This window comes from Ostrea edulis, chromosome 3 (assembly GCF_947568905.1).
Source record: "Ostrea edulis chromosome 3, xbOstEdul1.1, whole genome shotgun sequence".
NCBI lineage: Eukaryota > Metazoa > Mollusca > Bivalvia > Ostreida > Ostreidae > Ostrea > Ostrea edulis.
In genome coordinates this window covers 12,670,986-12,690,000 of record NC_079166.1, presented here as the reverse complement: position 1 = coordinate 12,690,000, position 19,015 = coordinate 12,670,986, and positions in this window count along the sequence as shown.

Below are 19,015 nucleotides of genomic sequence, written 5' to 3'. Positions count from 1 at the left end.
GACGAACTAGATCGTTATAACGACCATATAATTTGCGAAATGCTGACTTCAATCGAGACTCTTGAAATCCCTGTACCATCAACTTGTTTGTCAGTAGCGTACCTCGATTTAAAAACTGACTATACGCAGAACAAGCTCTTGCATATCGAATCAGTTGAGATATGTAAACACCATATGCAGGTGATAATGGAATATTGCTACATAAATGTGGGAAGTTGACGATGGAGAAGCTGAAATCATCCCGTTTGTCATACAGTTGAGTTGTTAGTTTGCCGTTAATGTCTACTTTCAATAAAATATCTAAGTATGAAGCAGAAGTGGACGACTCTGTGGTGTTCATAATACAGATTGAAATATAACGATTGAATGAGAAGCTAAAAACATCCATGTCTTATTATATTGCTGTTGAAGGAGGGGGTGTATCTTTTTTTTTCAATTCCAAATACGAAATTGCTTCAAATGTTTAGGTCAAAAGTATTCTGCTCCCTTCTCTCCCTCCTACTGCAGTGAAAATTACCACTTTTCGTATAATTGAGTCAATAAAACATGGAGGCAAAAAATCCATTTGCAGGGATCATCCTGTTGTCTGTAGCATGATTTTTCTCTTTCAAGGACGTCAACATTTGTGCGAAAGAACGATTAATGTTTGTGCTAAGAGTATTTACACCCTCCAAAACACACAAGCATAGGTATGAAAATTTGTAATTGATTTTTTCAAAAGCGGATTCATTGTCAATTTTTCGAAAGGGTTGATATGCTTGTCATATGTATAATTTATTTTCTGATATCAACTGTCATTCATGGTTTATGTAACGACGCTTTCATTACGAAAAAAAAATCGATCCAAAATCTCTAAACCGTTTTGTTTTAATCTCATGATTTAGTTTATAACCCAGCCCAATAACTGCATTGATATGCGGAAATGAGTGCGATTTTTTGTTTTTAATTTGAACGACTTTGTATTTGTTTTCACATTTCCTTTTCGTAAATCCTAGAATCGATGAATTAGCAATTAAAAAGACAGCAAAATTGTAATTGAGATTATGGCATATACCCTGACAAATGTACATTAGTGGGTGTTGATTATAAGTTTCTTTTGTTAATTTTTTTTTTCCTCTTCAAAAATCAGATTCAGTGATGGCAATGAGAAATTCTTTATGCCTGGAATATATTTTATTCGGACTTTGACTAAGGTGACAGGATGTAATTCATCTACCATTCCTAAAGCTGGTAATATTTATATATCTATAAAGCTGACAAAAACGTTTTTTTTAAAAATCTGTTAAAACCCACTTTGTTTAGAAATTACTTTTCCTTACTCTTAAACTTCTTATACAGTGCAAGGTTGTTTTTTTTCAATGACTGCTTTTAATGCAAATTTCTAAATCATCTTAATATGTTACTCTATTGACTTATAATACTCTGCATATATATAGTGCTCTACATACCCCCAATAAAACTTTAGCTAATTTGCTAGTTTCAATGCATGTAACCCTGTACTCTTTTGTTACTTGCATACATGAAATATCATATCGCAAAAGACAACATTAAAATAATGGCCCGCAGTAAAATGACGATCGAGGTCCGCAACAGGCCCCAAGATCATAAATTGAGAATAGACTTAATTAGAAATATTGATTACTTATATCTGAGGATTTATCTAGCGCAGATGTTTGAAAAACTACAGGTTTATAAAACAAAATAAAATGCAAACATATACTGAAAAATTTATTTGTTTATGAAAATTATTTCCAAAGTTAGCTGGATTTGAAATTTAGACTTAAGTCTATTCTTAGTTTATGGTCTTGGGGCCATGTCGTGGGAGTAATACTTAAATTTTCTCAAAATGGTCAATTGATGTTTATATTTATTAATCAGGTATGATTTAAATCAACGCATGTTCTAAAGTGGAGCTGAAATATGTTTCCAAATTCACAAAATATGCATGAAAATCATTATCATTGCTAAACTATATGGGGATCAATTCATTTTATTTTTCACTTAACATAATCACATTGCATGTAGTAGCATTGGGCGCCATCGGTAGGTGACGCTGGCGGCAACATTTCCTGCAATCACAAAAAGTTGACCTCACTGCGCTAGGTACTTTTCACCGTTTTATATGATAAAGCCCGAAGTTTAAATACGAAAGTATTAACGTGAAACGAAAGTAAGCAGTTCAAAGTTTACGTATATGGTGATATAGAAAGCACGTGGTACGAAATGACATTTTGTCGGTATTTTGAAGTGAGAAAATAAGTAGCAAGACCAAAAATCGGCCATATTCGCAGATTTTACGGTGATATTTAAATTATTTGAACTTCCATTTTCTTTAAACAACACTGAGATAATGCGTATATCTCCGGTGAATGTGGTAAAATAAATTTTTCAACCTGTTGGGTAGAATTTACAAGAACGATAACTCTAATATTTGTAATCGGAAACAAAGGAAAAATAAATCATGTGCACTTCATTGTCCGCAATAAATCGCCGATATATGTGATTCAATGAAGTTTCCCGTTATCAAATTGTCAGGTTTATTTTAAAAGATATATAATTATCCTAGATTTTGTACTTCGCCTTGGAAATTGATACTGTACCGTCAGTAGGTGGCGCTCACGGCATAAACAACGGTTGTTTTTTTAGGACTGTCTTGGCTTAGGCCACAAGCGGTGTCCAGGGCAGAGCCCTAGTGGGGGTGGAGGGGTTGTGTGAAGGATAAATAACATAGCAATTTAAGACCGACCAGCCCATCTTTGTTCCAATTCTTAAGATGTCTCATTGCAGAAAATGATCTTTCGCAAGGCACAGACCCAACTGGAATGCTACTTTCCAGCATGTCTAACTGCTTTCTTCTGCCCTCACTAGTGGCGTTGGTACAATCTTTTAATCTTTTCTATCAAGGATATTGATAAAAAACAATTAAGATATACATATGTAATTGTTACAATAATATTTGTGAAGAATTTCATACAGAAATATTATAATTTTCCTCGTCCGGTAGCTAAAATGACCGAGGGTCTGTATGTTTATTAGCGTTTTGAAGCAATATCGATACTTTTTTTGTTATCAACACATTTAAATTAAGCGGAATATTGATTAAAATGTTGAAAATATATTGTTTTTAAAAAAATTCCCCTGTCGCTACATTTAGTTTTCTCGATATCCTTGTATAACTAACGAATTATTACAGCTCTATCCACTTGCACAGAAACACATGCAACAAAAACAATGATCTTATTGATGAACTATGTACATACATTTGTAGATCATGTCATGCTGGTTAGAACAAAAATTAAACTCATGACATCCCTGGTAAAGTTACTCCTCCTAGGCACCTGATTCTGTTTGCGGTATATCCGGGGGTCAGTGTTTGCCCAATTATCTAATTTGAATTGCTAATTAGAGTTATGAGATGGATCACTGTTCGTTATCTTCACCTTTATAGGAGTTATGAGATTGATCACTGTTTGTAATATTCACCTTTCATGTCAGTTGTAAGTCACACCATCGATCTTTTGATTATTTTTACACTTGGAGAAAAGTGATGTTTTTGAGGGATTGGAGACATTTCTCATTCAATAGCACCAGGAATGTGAAATCAATTTCCTTCGTGATTTTAAGGTAGTGACGGATAACAACCGCGTGATCAGTTAAAATGTTCATTTTCACGTGGATTTCTTTTTTCGGAAATTCTTACACTGCCATAAAGTGGTTGAAAAAGAAAAAGAGTTTCCCTAAGTGTATTGTGGCTGTGATGTTTCGAAGATTGAGGCTTAACGACTATCTTGTAAAAATGAGCGATCTCTTAGATTAGGAACAATATACGTCATTGTAATAATGGTATATCAAATGTTTCGCGCGTGCGATACTGTTTACCAAACAAAATATAAACCACCATGAATAATACATATGTGCCCAACGTAAACAAAGTTGTTTATTCATCGTAATGTCCGAGTACTGCGAGTTTTAATATACTGTATAATGTTGAATAGGGCTAATAAGAATTGATAAACCTCTTTACGTTTTTTATTCAAAACTTTCTGTTCTTCTTTATTACTTTTTAACGCACATATTTGGCATGTATTGACCACGTCTATACTGGTATTGCTATCAAATGATGAATTGACCAAAATAAGGATTAAAGTTTAATCAAATTTTAACAAAAACTGAACATGCAAATTGTTCATTTTTCGTTGCAGTGCGTCAGATCAGTAAGGTGTGTCCATGTGTAAGCCTATTTCCCAGGTAGTCCTGCATTTGATGCTGCTCGCCAAGGATATTCCTGTAAATTAAGGAAACTTTAGATAATTTTGTGAATAATCTAGACACTATTATGAAGCTGAGATTTATAATTACCCCTTACTATTTCTCAGATTATAGAAATATTGACATATAGAGTAATGAGCACCTGCATCTTTTTTAGTCATGCAAATACTGAGATACTATTGATAAGTCATATATATCTTGATATAAAAAGTAAAGAAATTATTCATCTTTGTAAGCCACCACAATGTTGATACACAAAACAAACAACAAGTGTAGACATAACGTACCGATGGCGTTCAACGAAATATTGAGTTGTTAGTTTGCCGTTGATTTTTATTTTCAATGAATTATTTAAGTACGAAGCAGATGTGCAGGACTATGTGGTGTCTTTTATTTCGAGTTCACAGGAATATTACGAATTGAGATATAAATGAAAACGATTATTGTTAATAGATAAATCGTTCATATTTCTAAATGTCGAGTTGAAGGTCAAATAAAGAGATTATTACTTCTCATGTAGAAGTTTTTCAATAAATGCTGTCTAATAGCAATAAAACAGGTCAGTAAACAATTGACCACAATTTGTGTCCATGGGGATTCCCTAGGTACACTTGATTACTAAGGACTGTGAAAATTTCATAAATGAAGGATATGTTTAGTGTCATCCTTATGGTGCTTGTAACTCTTCCATTCCCAACCCATTTTTTGACGAAATGTACATTCAAAATGTGTTCTCAGTAATATAAAAAGAATATAAACCTTGTTTTTATCATATATATGATACAACAGTTCAATATCAGCATAATAAAGAATTTGGTACCGTAAGCTATAATATATTCAGTTTGTTGATATTGTTTATGTGAATCTCAGGACCGAAATCATAGCCCCCCCCCCCCCTTTCTGGTGTAATGGGAGTAAATGCTAACGGGTAGGCAAATAACCTAAATTGATAAAATTGAGCAGAACAGAAACTTGACTCACGATGACAGATTTTCTATCCCTGCCTTGCATATCTCCATTGTCGGTATTTTGAGCATGTTCAGTTGACGCATCAAAAATTTCACCATCGGTGATCCTCTTACCCACTTCCCCTCGACGGTAGAAAGTATTGTCTTCAAATGCGAAGGCGGTGTATACCAGAGAGTAGACGATGATAAGGGACAGTAATACCTGGTGAAATAATGAAGTAGTGATGTTTATTCATGAATGAAAAATTGAGGATTAAAATACAAGTATTCAAAAATGTATATCAATTACTAAGCATCTGTTAAGATATCTGCGATCAATTTTCAGTATCTGTAAATAGAAAGGATAATTGCCATCACATTGACAATATTCTTGTATTAATCGATGCATTCTAACTTCTTTATTTTTTGTATTCCGATCAGCATTAACTTCACTACATTGTTCCACAATACATGGCTTGTATTGTTCCAAGAGATAACATGCATAATCATTCTCACCATTTTGAATACGATCTCAGTGGCCTCTCGGATAGCAGTTGAAGTCACATACTATACGACTCACAAACTCGTTTATTATATGCTTAAGAACTACGTCATCTGCGGAAGTAGGTGTGTCATTGCCCAACCACTCCCAACAGCCAGTCAAAGTCCAATTAGATTGATGATGATATTCCTCACACCATAGTTGTTTGCATTTGGTGTTGTACTAGTTCATCCTTAGCGCCAGGTACAGTTATTCCATAGAGCCCGCTAGTGTAGTGGTAACGCTTCTGTGTGTCTGTAGGTGTAACTGTATGTACACGGGGATACTAGCACCGGGATTTTGCAGACAGAAAATCAAAAATTGTATCAGCAAAATTAAATCAACTTGATTGTAAGCAATATTTGAAGGGTTAGGAATGACCGTCTTACAGTACCCGCAACGTTATTCTTGACATTCCTATCGTGCTCTATCGTGCGTGTATCCTATCGTATAGTGCGTGTATCCTATCGTATCGTGCGTGTATCCTATCCTATCGTGTATCATGTTTTCCGTTTTCTATCGTGTTTTGCGTTTATCAGGTCTATCGTGTATAATATTTTGCGTGTATCAGGTTTTCCGTTTATCGTGAAAATCGTTTATAGTGTAGCTCCGGAAACTATCGGGATCGTATATTAAATCTAATGAAAAAGTAAGATAGTTTCCGAAAGCTTTATTCGTTTTGTTAAAGAAGTTATTTTTAGGAATCGAGGAAAGACAGTATATTTGAAAGAGAACATAAAGCTGTCAATTTTAAGGCAGAAAAAGAGCTATATGTCTGTCCAGAGAGGGTGAAAATTTATCACAATTTCATTCTAAGTAGTCTGGAAAGTAGGCAGTGGTTTGCCGAGCAAACTGAGGACAGTAAAACTGAAAGCTCCTTCATCTGGAGTTCATAAACATTTCCTTATCTAGAAACAATTATTTGTAATTAACATTAACAGAGAAATAGGAACTTCCGATCTAAAAGGAAAAATCAGTAAATTACATTGTTTATTACATATATTTTAATAATGGTTCTTTTTCTTCCGATTTTGTTCACCTGTATTCAACTTATATACCAATTACTGAACTTGTGCGCGTTCTTATCTATCTGATTTTGTTTATTACCCATGTTTTGACAGTAAACATTCTCAGGGACATTGTATTTCACACATTTAGAAGATTAAGTTTTAAAAGAGTGCAAGGGTATATTGCATCTCCCAAAATTCTGCTCAATTGGGCACGATTCAGCTGTTGTTGTTTTTTTATTTGTACATGTACACATATACCAATAGTCGTACGTGTAGATACTGGAAATTTATGCTGGTTTTGATGATTATTTGAATTTTTTACATGCTAAATACAAACATTTTAAAGCGTTTCTAAATTGCGACTTTAAATCAAGCCGGGTTTCGTATATGTTTTTAATAGTTTATTTATTTTTTGTTAACAAAATATCAATTCATATAAATATGTTCCAATTACTTATGACTATCAATTATCACTCATAGTGTAGAAATATCTAACATATGAGCATATGGTGTAATGCAGTGGATTGTATTTAAAGCGGTCATTATGAAAACAATTGTAGTTTTTGAATGAGCGGTGAACTCAGAGCTTGATGCAAAGTAACTCCCCCCCCCCCCACTCCTCGCTACACACAAAATATTACTTGGTTTCATTTGAAATCAAAGATAATAGACATTAGAATAAGAGAACCATTGAAGCATGATATCACTACATTATATTACATTTTGTTAATTCCCTGTTTAATTGCTAAACGCTCGGCATCAAGTGTGAATGCCACGGGTCCTCGGAGATGACCTTAAAAACAGACGCCCCGTGTCACGGTAGGTGTGGCACGCTAAAAAACCCTCACTGCTCAATGGCCGTAATTGCCGAGCATAAGCCTAGATTTAAAAGCTCTTCACCGGTCATGGTTACGTCTCCATATGAGTGAAATATTCTCGAGCGAGACGTTAAGCAAGATAAAAAATCAATCACTCCCTGTATGATTCATATATTAAACATTCAAGGTGACAATATATACGTTTTAGAATCATTGGCTGAGAAAATTCATATAGATATCAAATAATGAATTCAATACCGTATATAGTTTAGCTTCCAGATTTTAGCTGTAATGACGTTAAAAAACATAAATAGAATTTAAAAAAAAACCCAGCAAAAATACACGTACAACCGTGGATAAATAAATTATATGCTTTAGGTATATATTGATTATTGAAATCCTTCAATACTATTATTATCAACATAATGTAATTATTTTGTACGTATCAAACTTTCGTTCTGTCTAAATTGTTTCTAAATTTACAACATTTCTATCAGGTTTTCCGTTTATGGTGAAGATCGTTTATCGTGTTTTGCGTTTATCAGGTCTATCGTGAAGATCGTTTATCAGGTTTTGCGTACATCAGGTTTACCGTGTATCCTATCGTATCGTGCATGTATCCTATCGTATCGTGCGTGTATCCTATCCTATCGTGGTGTATCGTGTTCTATCGTTTATCATGTCAAGAATAACGTTTCGGGTACTGTACTATATATGCGAAGATAATTCCCAATTACTGATCTTCTGGTAAATTCCTTAATTCACAGATATTCATAAGGTACACCTACCGGCGGTGTAATCAACAAGTAAATAGCACTGCTATTCATTACAGACCACCTAGGATATGTCTGTGCTGATACGGGTTTTCAAACTGTACATGTATTTCTGCAGAATTGATGTTTTCATTCATTCTTTGATGTGACTGTATGTCTGAATTGATGTAATAGGTATTTTTTGAAGAATTGAAGTTATTGTTAACTGCCTTTGAGTTGTATAATTCGTAGTAATAAACCAAACGTATTAACATAAAGATGTCAATCTGTACTGCGTTTGTTCCGTGCTCAGATTATTTTATTTACTACCTTTTATTCATACCACGTCTGCTTCCTACTTTACAACTCTTCAGGACGTAGAGTTATTGTAAAGTCATACTTTAATGAAGATATATTTTAATTGCTATGGCAAAATTATTAGTTAGTAGAAACAATTTTACGCGGAGGGATGACAATGTTGACAGGTATGTATCGTCGACTGCCCTATTTCGGCGACTGACCAGACACGGTGACCTTTTGTTTACCGTGCGCGTTGTCGTTTCCGGGTGTTGACTACGTCATCATTTTCGCTGAAGTGTTTGTAATCATACACAGAGCAGTTCTTCATTTTTTAAATATAAAATGTAACAAAAGTCTAGAATTCTACAGTATATTGGTATGAAACTTGCGGAAGACGTACACTGTTATTATTGTCACGTGATATATGGCGTACGTCATTTTTCACTTGGTACAGGTTCGGCTAAAACTAGAGGTCCTCTTTTATTTATTTTGGGGGGGTCAAATTATTGAAGGGATGGGTATTGCAAACATACTTGAATAAACTCTGTATAAGAAGGAAGATTCTAGACTACTTTCACATATATACCAGTATGCTAAAATACTTTGGGTTATTGATTGCACATATAGGATATCTACCTAATTCTGAAACAATTGGAATATTAGTACTTTTTCCAGCACCCAACACATGTTTACATAACTTGATGATCAACTTTCCTACCTCGCAATTTTTGAAGATATCATCAAATATCTGTCATTTTTCAACGTCCATACCGAAAGTAATCCCCATATGGCGTATTTTTATACCGTTCAAGATCCACTTGAACTTACATGTACCTAACATTATATGAATATATCATTTTAAATATTTAACCCAACGTTTGTCAAGTGGAATATAGTGATGTATGTTGCTTAAATATTTTCAATAATCAATCAAAAGGAATACAACCATTAATCAGTGCATGAGATGTAACTTACAATGCACAAAATAGCCCAGTTTATCTATAAGCATGCGTAAAGACGAATTTAAATGCTCCGTTTGTATTGTGTTCTTTGTCTTCTAGATCTCTAGAGACACCATTAGTTGCCCACTGTAAAACTGCAAACAAACCTGGTTACTTTGGGGTGAAATTCTTTTTAATTCTGTACTAACTATTGATAGCATAAGAAATTATGACCCTTTTTATTACAGAAATATGTCAAAACACTTTAAAACATGTATGTCTTATTTTGTTAGAAATCAGTAGTTGCAGTGGGCGGGCGGTTAACACTGGACCCACTAAGGGCTTCGGGACAACTCGCTGCTTTTCATTATTCCGTGTAGATCCGCCACTGCTATGTACAATATATCTTTAATTCAGCCATCCCACACTTAATTATATAAACGGCCTTATCATGTCCAGATGCATATTCTTATCTGGGGAAAGGGATATTATGACACACATTAGGGGCCCATAATTTAATATTTCATTCTAATTTGTTTGGAGGTTGGGGTAGGAATCCAGTGTTGTTTTTGAATAATTTCCAATCAAAGCTTTTTCTACTGCAAAATTTATTTCTCAAGCAGGTCTGTCTAGTGGAAATTTAAGAAAAACACAAATAAATCAAAACCAGCTGCCGTATGCTATTTTTTTTTTAAATCTTTGTTTATCTATATGATAATCAACTTTAGACGGCATGCAAATTTCATTCTAAACTAACGTAATAAATACTGCTTATGCAATATGAATCATTTCTAAATACACGAGACAGTTGGCATCCTAATGTAAAAGGTATACGGTACCACTTTTGATGCACCAGATGCGCATTGTGATAAATGATGTCTCTTCAGTGATGCGCAAGCCGAAATTTTGGAAATTCAAAATAACAATAATTTTGTAAAAGCTAAAAGGAAAACTAGAGTACCAAAAAACTGGGGCCGAATTCGTCCAAGGATAAAAGCTATGTATGAGGAAGATAATTCTTAATTTTGAAATGAATTTCTAAATCTTATCCCAGCAATTAAATAAACATCCAACAGTGCGATATTTAACTCTGGACACGACAAAAGTCCAGAGTTTCGCCAACCCTTTTATTAAGGATATAAATAAACCTTTTACAATAAAGATGTTATTTTATGTTCACAAGATATGTACCAACATTTAAACTTGTAACTATTGCAGTTTTAAGATATTTCACCTGAAATTAAAACATTCCATGGGATTTTGATGGGATTTTCACTCCTACTTGGGGGGGATTTTCACTCCCGCCAAAAATCCCATGGGAGAAAAAATATAATTTCTCCCACAGGATTTTAACTCCCATATTTAAACTTAATATGGGATACAATGTCCTATAGGAGGAAATGTGCCATAATGAACATGAAATGGCAGTAAATATCCTATTTGAGCATGAATGGGAATAAATATCCCAAATAAAACACAGGGTGGGGATTTTTATCCCATGAATATAACAATAAAACAGAAAAACGTATCTTAAAGAGTGTTGTTTGTCATGATTCTTAAAAATCTACTTAAAAGGCAAGAAATGGCATTAACTTTTAAATATATGTAGTAATTATAAGCTCCTATATGTAGGCCTATGTGCTTGTGAATAAATGTCTAAACAACATGAAAAATGATATAGGATATTAGAGCTCTGCATTACTAAACTCTTTCCCATGCAATTTTAAGCGTATATATATAACCCTTTCACAAAAATATCCGTATAAAATTGGACGGGACTATATTATCACAACATGCAGACAAGAACACTATGAAATACTCATTCACATGCAGTTCCTCACATTCACTATTTACAACCCTTCACAGGTCGTCAGGTGTGAATATGTTCACAGAAACCGGTAATTTTGTCTTTAATAATAATAGTGTGGGTATATACCATACCGTACCATCCTCTAATGGGGGGGGGGGGGGGCAACGATTGATACTTTACTCAAAATTTCGTTGCAAAATAGTTCTTAAAATTATCGTCACCTACCATCTTTGTGGTTTTATAAAGGGTAGCAGTATTATCATTACAGATTAAATTACCAGTTCCTGTGGTATATTGAATTGTTGAATAGGCCTAGGTTACAACAACAACTTGTTTACATATTTTGAAATTAGTGTTAAGTGCTTACGGTGAAAGATGAACTCTGCTAGGTGATGCTGAGCTGTTTAGTGAACTGAATCGGACATCTCAAACAAGATTGTCGATGATTTAACAACACAAGAATTGTTTTACAAAATACATACTTCGGTCCATCTTTCTCCCTCCAACAATCACATTCATTCTCAAGTTAAAGTACTTTCTCCGATTGCTACTATTACCTTAAGCATCGAAAATGCGTTGACAGGCGTGTCCGAATAAACGGTTAACAGGCGGCTCGACTCTAGGGAAGTTCATCTCTAAGTGTTCTAAACATCTCGAGCGATTTTATAGTTATAAATTTCTATGATTTTCGACATTTTTGATGAATACTGTATACTTTTTTTAATTTCTAAAGCAAAACAATGTTATCACACATTTTAGGCCTACTTACAAATGTATTAACCCCGAGATCCGTCACTAATTAGTTACACAAGTTATGTGGTTACAACAGTCTTCACTTATCATTTTAATATTCCATATTTTCAAGCTAGTAACGACGTACGTAGCTACTGGGCTGTAGAGACCTTCGGGGACTAACAGACCACCAACAGAGGCCTCGACCCAGGGGTCATAATGCAAAACTTATACGGTACATGACCAATTTTACTGCACCATATGTGCATTTCGACAAATAGTCTCTTTAGTGAAGCGCAAGCCGAAATTTTGGAAATTCGAAAAAACAATGAACTTCTAAGAGCTAAAATGAAATATAGGGTGCCAAAAAACTGGAACCAAATTCGTCCAAGTATAAGACCTATGCATGAGGGAGATAATCCTTAATCTTGAAATCAAAAGTTTTATCCCAGCAATTAAATAAACATCCATAAGTGTTTCAAACCCAATACGTTTCAATCAAAATATCATTTCCATTTAGATAACTGATTCACCATCATTCAGCCTTCACCTGGACGTTATTCATTCAAGAATCTGGAACCTAAAGAGAAATACAAATAAGAAGAATACTGCATCAAAGTATAACAATGTAAAAATGAAACTGTGGATGATAAGTACCATTGTTGGGGGTGTTCTGAAGAAGATTAACATGGATAAACATGACTGCTAAGAATGAATTGTGCATGTTTTCACACTCAAAACCCAGAATGCATAATATCCAATCGTATCCATAGTGCGCCTTATAGTACTTTGTGCAAAGAAAGAATATTTGTAGAAGGAAAAATATTTAAAATTCAAATGTAAGTAATCTAAATCGTTGTCTTCACTAAGTACAAAGTATTTAAAAAAAAACACCATGTGCCCACGAATATCTTAACGTCTAATTTCCACAAATGACTAAGATTTGTAAAGTTCATGAAATATAAAATGAATGAAGTATCCTTGCTGGGGTTTAGTAATAAATAACAATTCTATAGAACTGAAGGCAAGTCGCTGTCAAAACATTAATATTTCCATGTACAGAAGTCTTCACATTAATAGCTATGTTTTTAAGCAGGTCATCTCAGATATAGGGCTATCTTAGATGTGAATTTTTATCATAATGCAAGATGACACATCTTATTAAATTCGGCAATAAACTTTTCAAATGAAAAGAATAGAATTTGAATAATTGAAGTCTATGCATTTAGATTATCTTTTTTTGCTCAAGCATGAATCTGTCCTCTTGAACGTACACCGTCTTGAAAAAAACACCCACGAGATTTGTTGCTGATGTCAATATCATCTTGATTAATGTAGATACAGAATCTACACTATAACTTTAATGATAGCCTATGAGTACATATCAGAAGTCCCGAATCCCGAGACGTAACGGTAATATGAAACGATTTCTAATGGTGGTATTTTACTTGATAAACATCAAGATTGGTATGGATGAAAGTTTAAATTCGAGATAATAAGGTGTAAAATAATTTGCATTGATAAGAAATTAAGCCGTGAAGTCGTACATGAAATAAATTTGTAGCCCGCTTATCGTTCTTAATTGTGTGTGCTTGTGACATCACAAAGAAACATGGGTGTAAATAAAGCAATGACAATGGTGTAACTATACACAATTTGGTTTAACGAAATACCTCATTTATCTAATGAACATGGACAAATCTTTGTTTCTGACGAACTGTCGGATTTTGTGGTACCGCCACATCAGTTTGAACCAGCCAGGAATAATGCACGGCAAACGAATAACGGTTCTTCAACAGAGTATGATCTTGAAGCCTAGTATTTTACGGACTAAGATCCCTAGCCATCAGAACCTGACGTTTGACGTTATTTGCAAAATAGCACAAGCCATATGAACTTGTGTAAATTTCATTTATGAGTAATCGTAATAAAACATGTCTCAAAACTATAATGGTAGATCTAATGCCATTTCCCCTTTGATACACATAACCACAAATATGGTTGAGGTAGGTGTAGGGTAGCTTTTAAAACTGTGGAAGCTGTATACGTTAGTTGTACTAATGTTCTTCATACCCAGTTGGTATATCCTCGTGTGCCCACAATTAATAAATTGTTTTTTCCCATTTCCACAAGGGGGTTGCTTTTAGTATTTTACGTACCCGCTGACATATGATCAAGTTATTAATTATAAAATATTGTTTTATACTTTTTTAATAAACAAATTTAGTATATAGTATATGGAATATAGGTTATAATTTCTGAATGATACTTCTTTGGGACATGACTCAATTGAATTAAGGCGTCCCATACAAAAATGAAGCAAAATAGATGCATGAAATGGCCTTTAGTGTTTTATATGAAAAATATTTTTGGAAACTATCCGATAACGAAACGACGTTTAAACCGATACCCAATAGGCTTCCATATGTTATCATCAAGTTATGTGTTTATCATCACGAGACTATCATGTGACATTATATATTTAGAACCAACAAAAATTATTGTGATAATTGCGAAAGTGCAACGATATCGGTTATATGAAGGTTGTGTCTATATATCACGAGCCTGAGGTACACATGAATATTTATGAGATACGTGTAACAATTAAAAGGACACCGATGCATTATTTTATTCCCGGAATGTATTTCCTTCTTGTGCACGGTTACCAAAATGAAAGGACACTATGTACTTTTTAATTCATACCTTTTATAATGTTAATTATAAGTAGAGAGGGAGAGAGAGAGAGAGAGAAATTACAAACGTGAAATTTGTCAGGTATTCATTGATTTAAAGAACCATTTCAATAAATATTTACTCTAAAGATTACTTTAATAGTAGAAAACCAGTACCCTAGGCTATTGATACGCTCCATTGTGTTCTACAACAATAGTGGGCAGTACCCTAGGCTATTGATACGTTCCACAGAGTTCTACAGGACCAGTAGGAAACCAGTACCCTAGGTTATTGATACACTCCACTGAGTTCTACAGGACCAGTAGGAAAACAGGACCCTAGGCTATTGATACGCTCCACTGAGTTCTACAGGACCAGTAGGAAACCAGTATCCTAGGCTATTGATACGCTCCACTGAGATCTACAGGACCAGTACCCTAGGCTGTTGAGTTCTACAGGACCAGTAGGAAACCAGTACCCTAGGCTATTGATACGCTCCATTGAGTTCTACAGAACCAATCGGAAACCAGTACCTTAGGCTATTGATACGCTCCACTGAGTTCAACAGGACCAGTAGGAAACCAGTACCCTAGGCTATTGATACGCTCCTCCGAGTTCTAGAGGACCAGTAGGAAACCAGTACCCTATGCTATTGATACACTCCACTGAGTGTTACAGGACAAGTAGGAAACCAGTACCCTAGGCTATTAATACACTCCACTGAGTTCTACAGGACCAATAGGAAACCAGTACCCTAGGCTATTGATACGCTCCACTGAGTTCTACAGGACCAGTAGGAAACCAGTACCCTAGGCTATTGATACACTCCACTGAGTTTTACAGGACCAGTAGGAAACCAGTAAACTAGGCTATTCATACGCTCCTCCGAGTACTACAGGACCAGAAGGTAACCAGTACCCTAGGCTATTGATACGCTCCACTGAGTTCTACAAGACCAGTACCCTAGGCTATTGATACGCTCCTCCGAGTACTACAGGACCAGTAGGAAACCAGTACCCTAGGCTATTGATACGCTCCACTGAGCTCTACAGGACCAGTAGGAAACCAGTACCCTAGGCGATTGATACGCTCCATTGAGTTCTACAGGACCAGTAGGAAACCAGTACCCTAGGCTATTGATACGCTCCATTGAGTTCTACAGGACCAATCGGAAACCAGTACCTTAGGCAATTGATACGCTCCAATGAGTTCAACAGGACCAGTAGGAAACCAGTACCCTAGGCTATTGATACGCTCCTCCAAGTTCTAGAGGACCAGTAGGAAATCAGTATCCTAGGCTATTGATACGCTCCACTGAGTTCTACGGAACCAGTAGGAAACAGTACCCTAGGCGATTGATACGCTCCACCGAGTTCTACCGGACCAGTAGGAAACCAGTACCCTATGCTATTGATACACTCCACTGAGTTCTACGGGACCAGTAGGAAACCAGTACCCTAGGCTATTGATACGTTCCTCCGTGTACTACAGGACCAGTAGGAAACCAGTACCCTAGGCTATTGATACGCTACACTGAGTTCTACAGGACCAGTAGGTAATCATTACCCTAGGCTATTGATACGCTCCACCGAATTCTACAGGACCAGTAGGAAACCAGTAAACTAGGCTATTCATACGCTCCTCCGAGTACTACAGGACCAGTAGGTAACCAGTACCCTAGGCTATTGATACGCTCCACTGAGTTCTACAAGACCAGTACCCTAGGCTATTGATACGCTCCTCCGAGTACTACAGGACCAGTAGGAAACCAGTACCCTAGGCGATTGATACGCTCCATTGAGTTCTACAGGACCAGTAGGAAACCAGTACCCTAGGCGATTGATACGCTCCATTGAGTTCTACAGGACCAGTAGGAAACCAGTACCCTAGGCTATTGATACGCTCCACTGAGATCTACAGGACGAGTAGGTAACCAGTACCTTAGGCTATTGATACGCTCCACTGAGTTCAACAGGACCAGTAGGAAACCAGTACCCTAGGCTATTGATACGCTCCTCCGAGTTCTAGAGGACCAGTAGGAAATCAGTCTCCTAGGCTATTGATACGCTCCACTGAGTTCTACGGAATCAGTAGGAAACAGTACCCTAGGCGATTGATACGCTCCACCGAGTTCTACCGGACCAGTAGGAAACCAGTACCCTATGCTATTGATACACTCCACTGAGTTCTACGGGACCAGTAGGAAACCAGTACCCTAGGCTATTGATACGTTCCTCCGTGTACTACAGGACCAGTAGGAAACCAGTAACCTAGGCTATTGATACGCTACACTGAGTTCTACAGGACCAGTAGGTAATCAGTACCCTAGGCTATTGATACGCTCCACCGAATTCTACAGGACCAGTAGCAAATCAGTACCCTAGGCTATTGATTCACTCCACTGAGTTCTACGGGACCAGTAGGAAACAGTACCCTAGGCGATTGATACGCTCCACCGAATTCTACAGGACCAGTAGCAAATCAGTACCCTAGGCTATTGATTCACTCCACTGAGTTCTACGGGACCAGTAGGAAACCAGTACCCTAGGCTATTAATACGCTCCTCCGTGTACTACAGGACCAGTAGGAAACCAGTACCCTAGGTTATTGATACACTCCATTGAGTTCTACAGGACCAGTAGGAACCCAGTACCCTAGGCTATTGATACGCTCCACTGAGTTCTAAGGGATCAGTAGGAAACCAGTACCCTAGGTTATTGATATGCTCCACTGAGTTCTACAGGACCAGTACCCTAGGCTACTGATACGCTCCACAGTGTTCTACGGGACCAGTACCCTAGGCTATTGATACACTCCACTGAGTTTTACAGGACCAGTAGGAAACCAGTACTCTAAGCTATTGATACACTCCACCGACTTCTACAGGACCAGTAGGAAACCAGTACCCTAGGCTATTGATACATTCCACTGAGTTCTAAAGGACCAGTACCCTAGGCTGTTGATACGCTTCATTGAGTTCTACAGGACCAGTAGGAAACCAGTATCCTAGGTTATTGATACGCTCCATTGAGTTCTACAGGACCAATCGGAAACCAGTACCTTAGGCTATTGATACGCTCCACTGAGTTCAACAGGACCAGTAGGAAACCAGTACCCTAGGCTATTGATACGCTCCTCCGAGTTCTAGAGGACCAGTAGGAAACCAGTACCCTAGGCTATTGATACGCTCCACTGAGATCTACAGGACCAGTAGGTAACCAGTACCCTAGGCTATTGATACGCTCCATTGATCTCTACAGGACCAGTAGGAAACCAGTACCCTAGGCGATTGATACGCTCCACTGAGTTCTACAGGACCAGTAGGAAACCAGTACCCTAGGCTATTGATACGCTCCACTGAGTTATACAGGACCAGTACCCTAGGTCATTGATACGCTCCATTGAGTTCTACAGGACCAGTAGGAAACCAGTACCCTAGGCTATTGATACGCTCCACTGAGTTATACAGGACCAGTACCCTAGGTCATTGATACGCTCCATTGAGTTCTACAGGACCAGTAGGAAACCAGTACCCTAGGCTATTGATACGCTCCTCCGAGTACTACAGGACCAGTAGGTAAGCAGTACCCTGGGCTATTGATACGCTCCACTGAGTTCTGTAGGACCAGCAGGAAATCAGTACCCTAGGCGATCGATACGCTCCACCGAGTACTACAGGAACAGTAGGAAACCAGTACCCTAGGCTATTGATACACTCCATTGAGTTCTACAGGATCAGTAGGAACCCAGTACCCTAGGCTACTGATACGCTCCACTGAGTTATACGGGATCAGTAGGAAACCAGTACCCTAGGTTATTGATACGCTCCACTGAGTTTTACAGGACCAGTACCCTAGGCTATTGATACGCTCCACAGAGTTCTACAGGACCAGTACCCTAGGCTATTGATACACTCCACTGAGTGTTACAGGACCAGTAGGAAACCAGTACCCTAGGCTATTAATACACTCCACTGAGTTCTACAGGATCAATAGGAAACCAGTACCCTAGGCTATTGACACGCTCCACTGAGTTCTACAGGACCAGTAGGAAACCAGTACCCTAGGCTATTGATACGCTTCTCTGTGTACTACAGGACCAGTAGGAAACCAGTACCCTAGGCTATTGATACGCTCCACTGAGTTCTACAGGACCAGTAGGAAACCTGTACCCTAGGCGATTGATACGCTCCACCGAGTACTACAGGACCAGTACCCTAGGC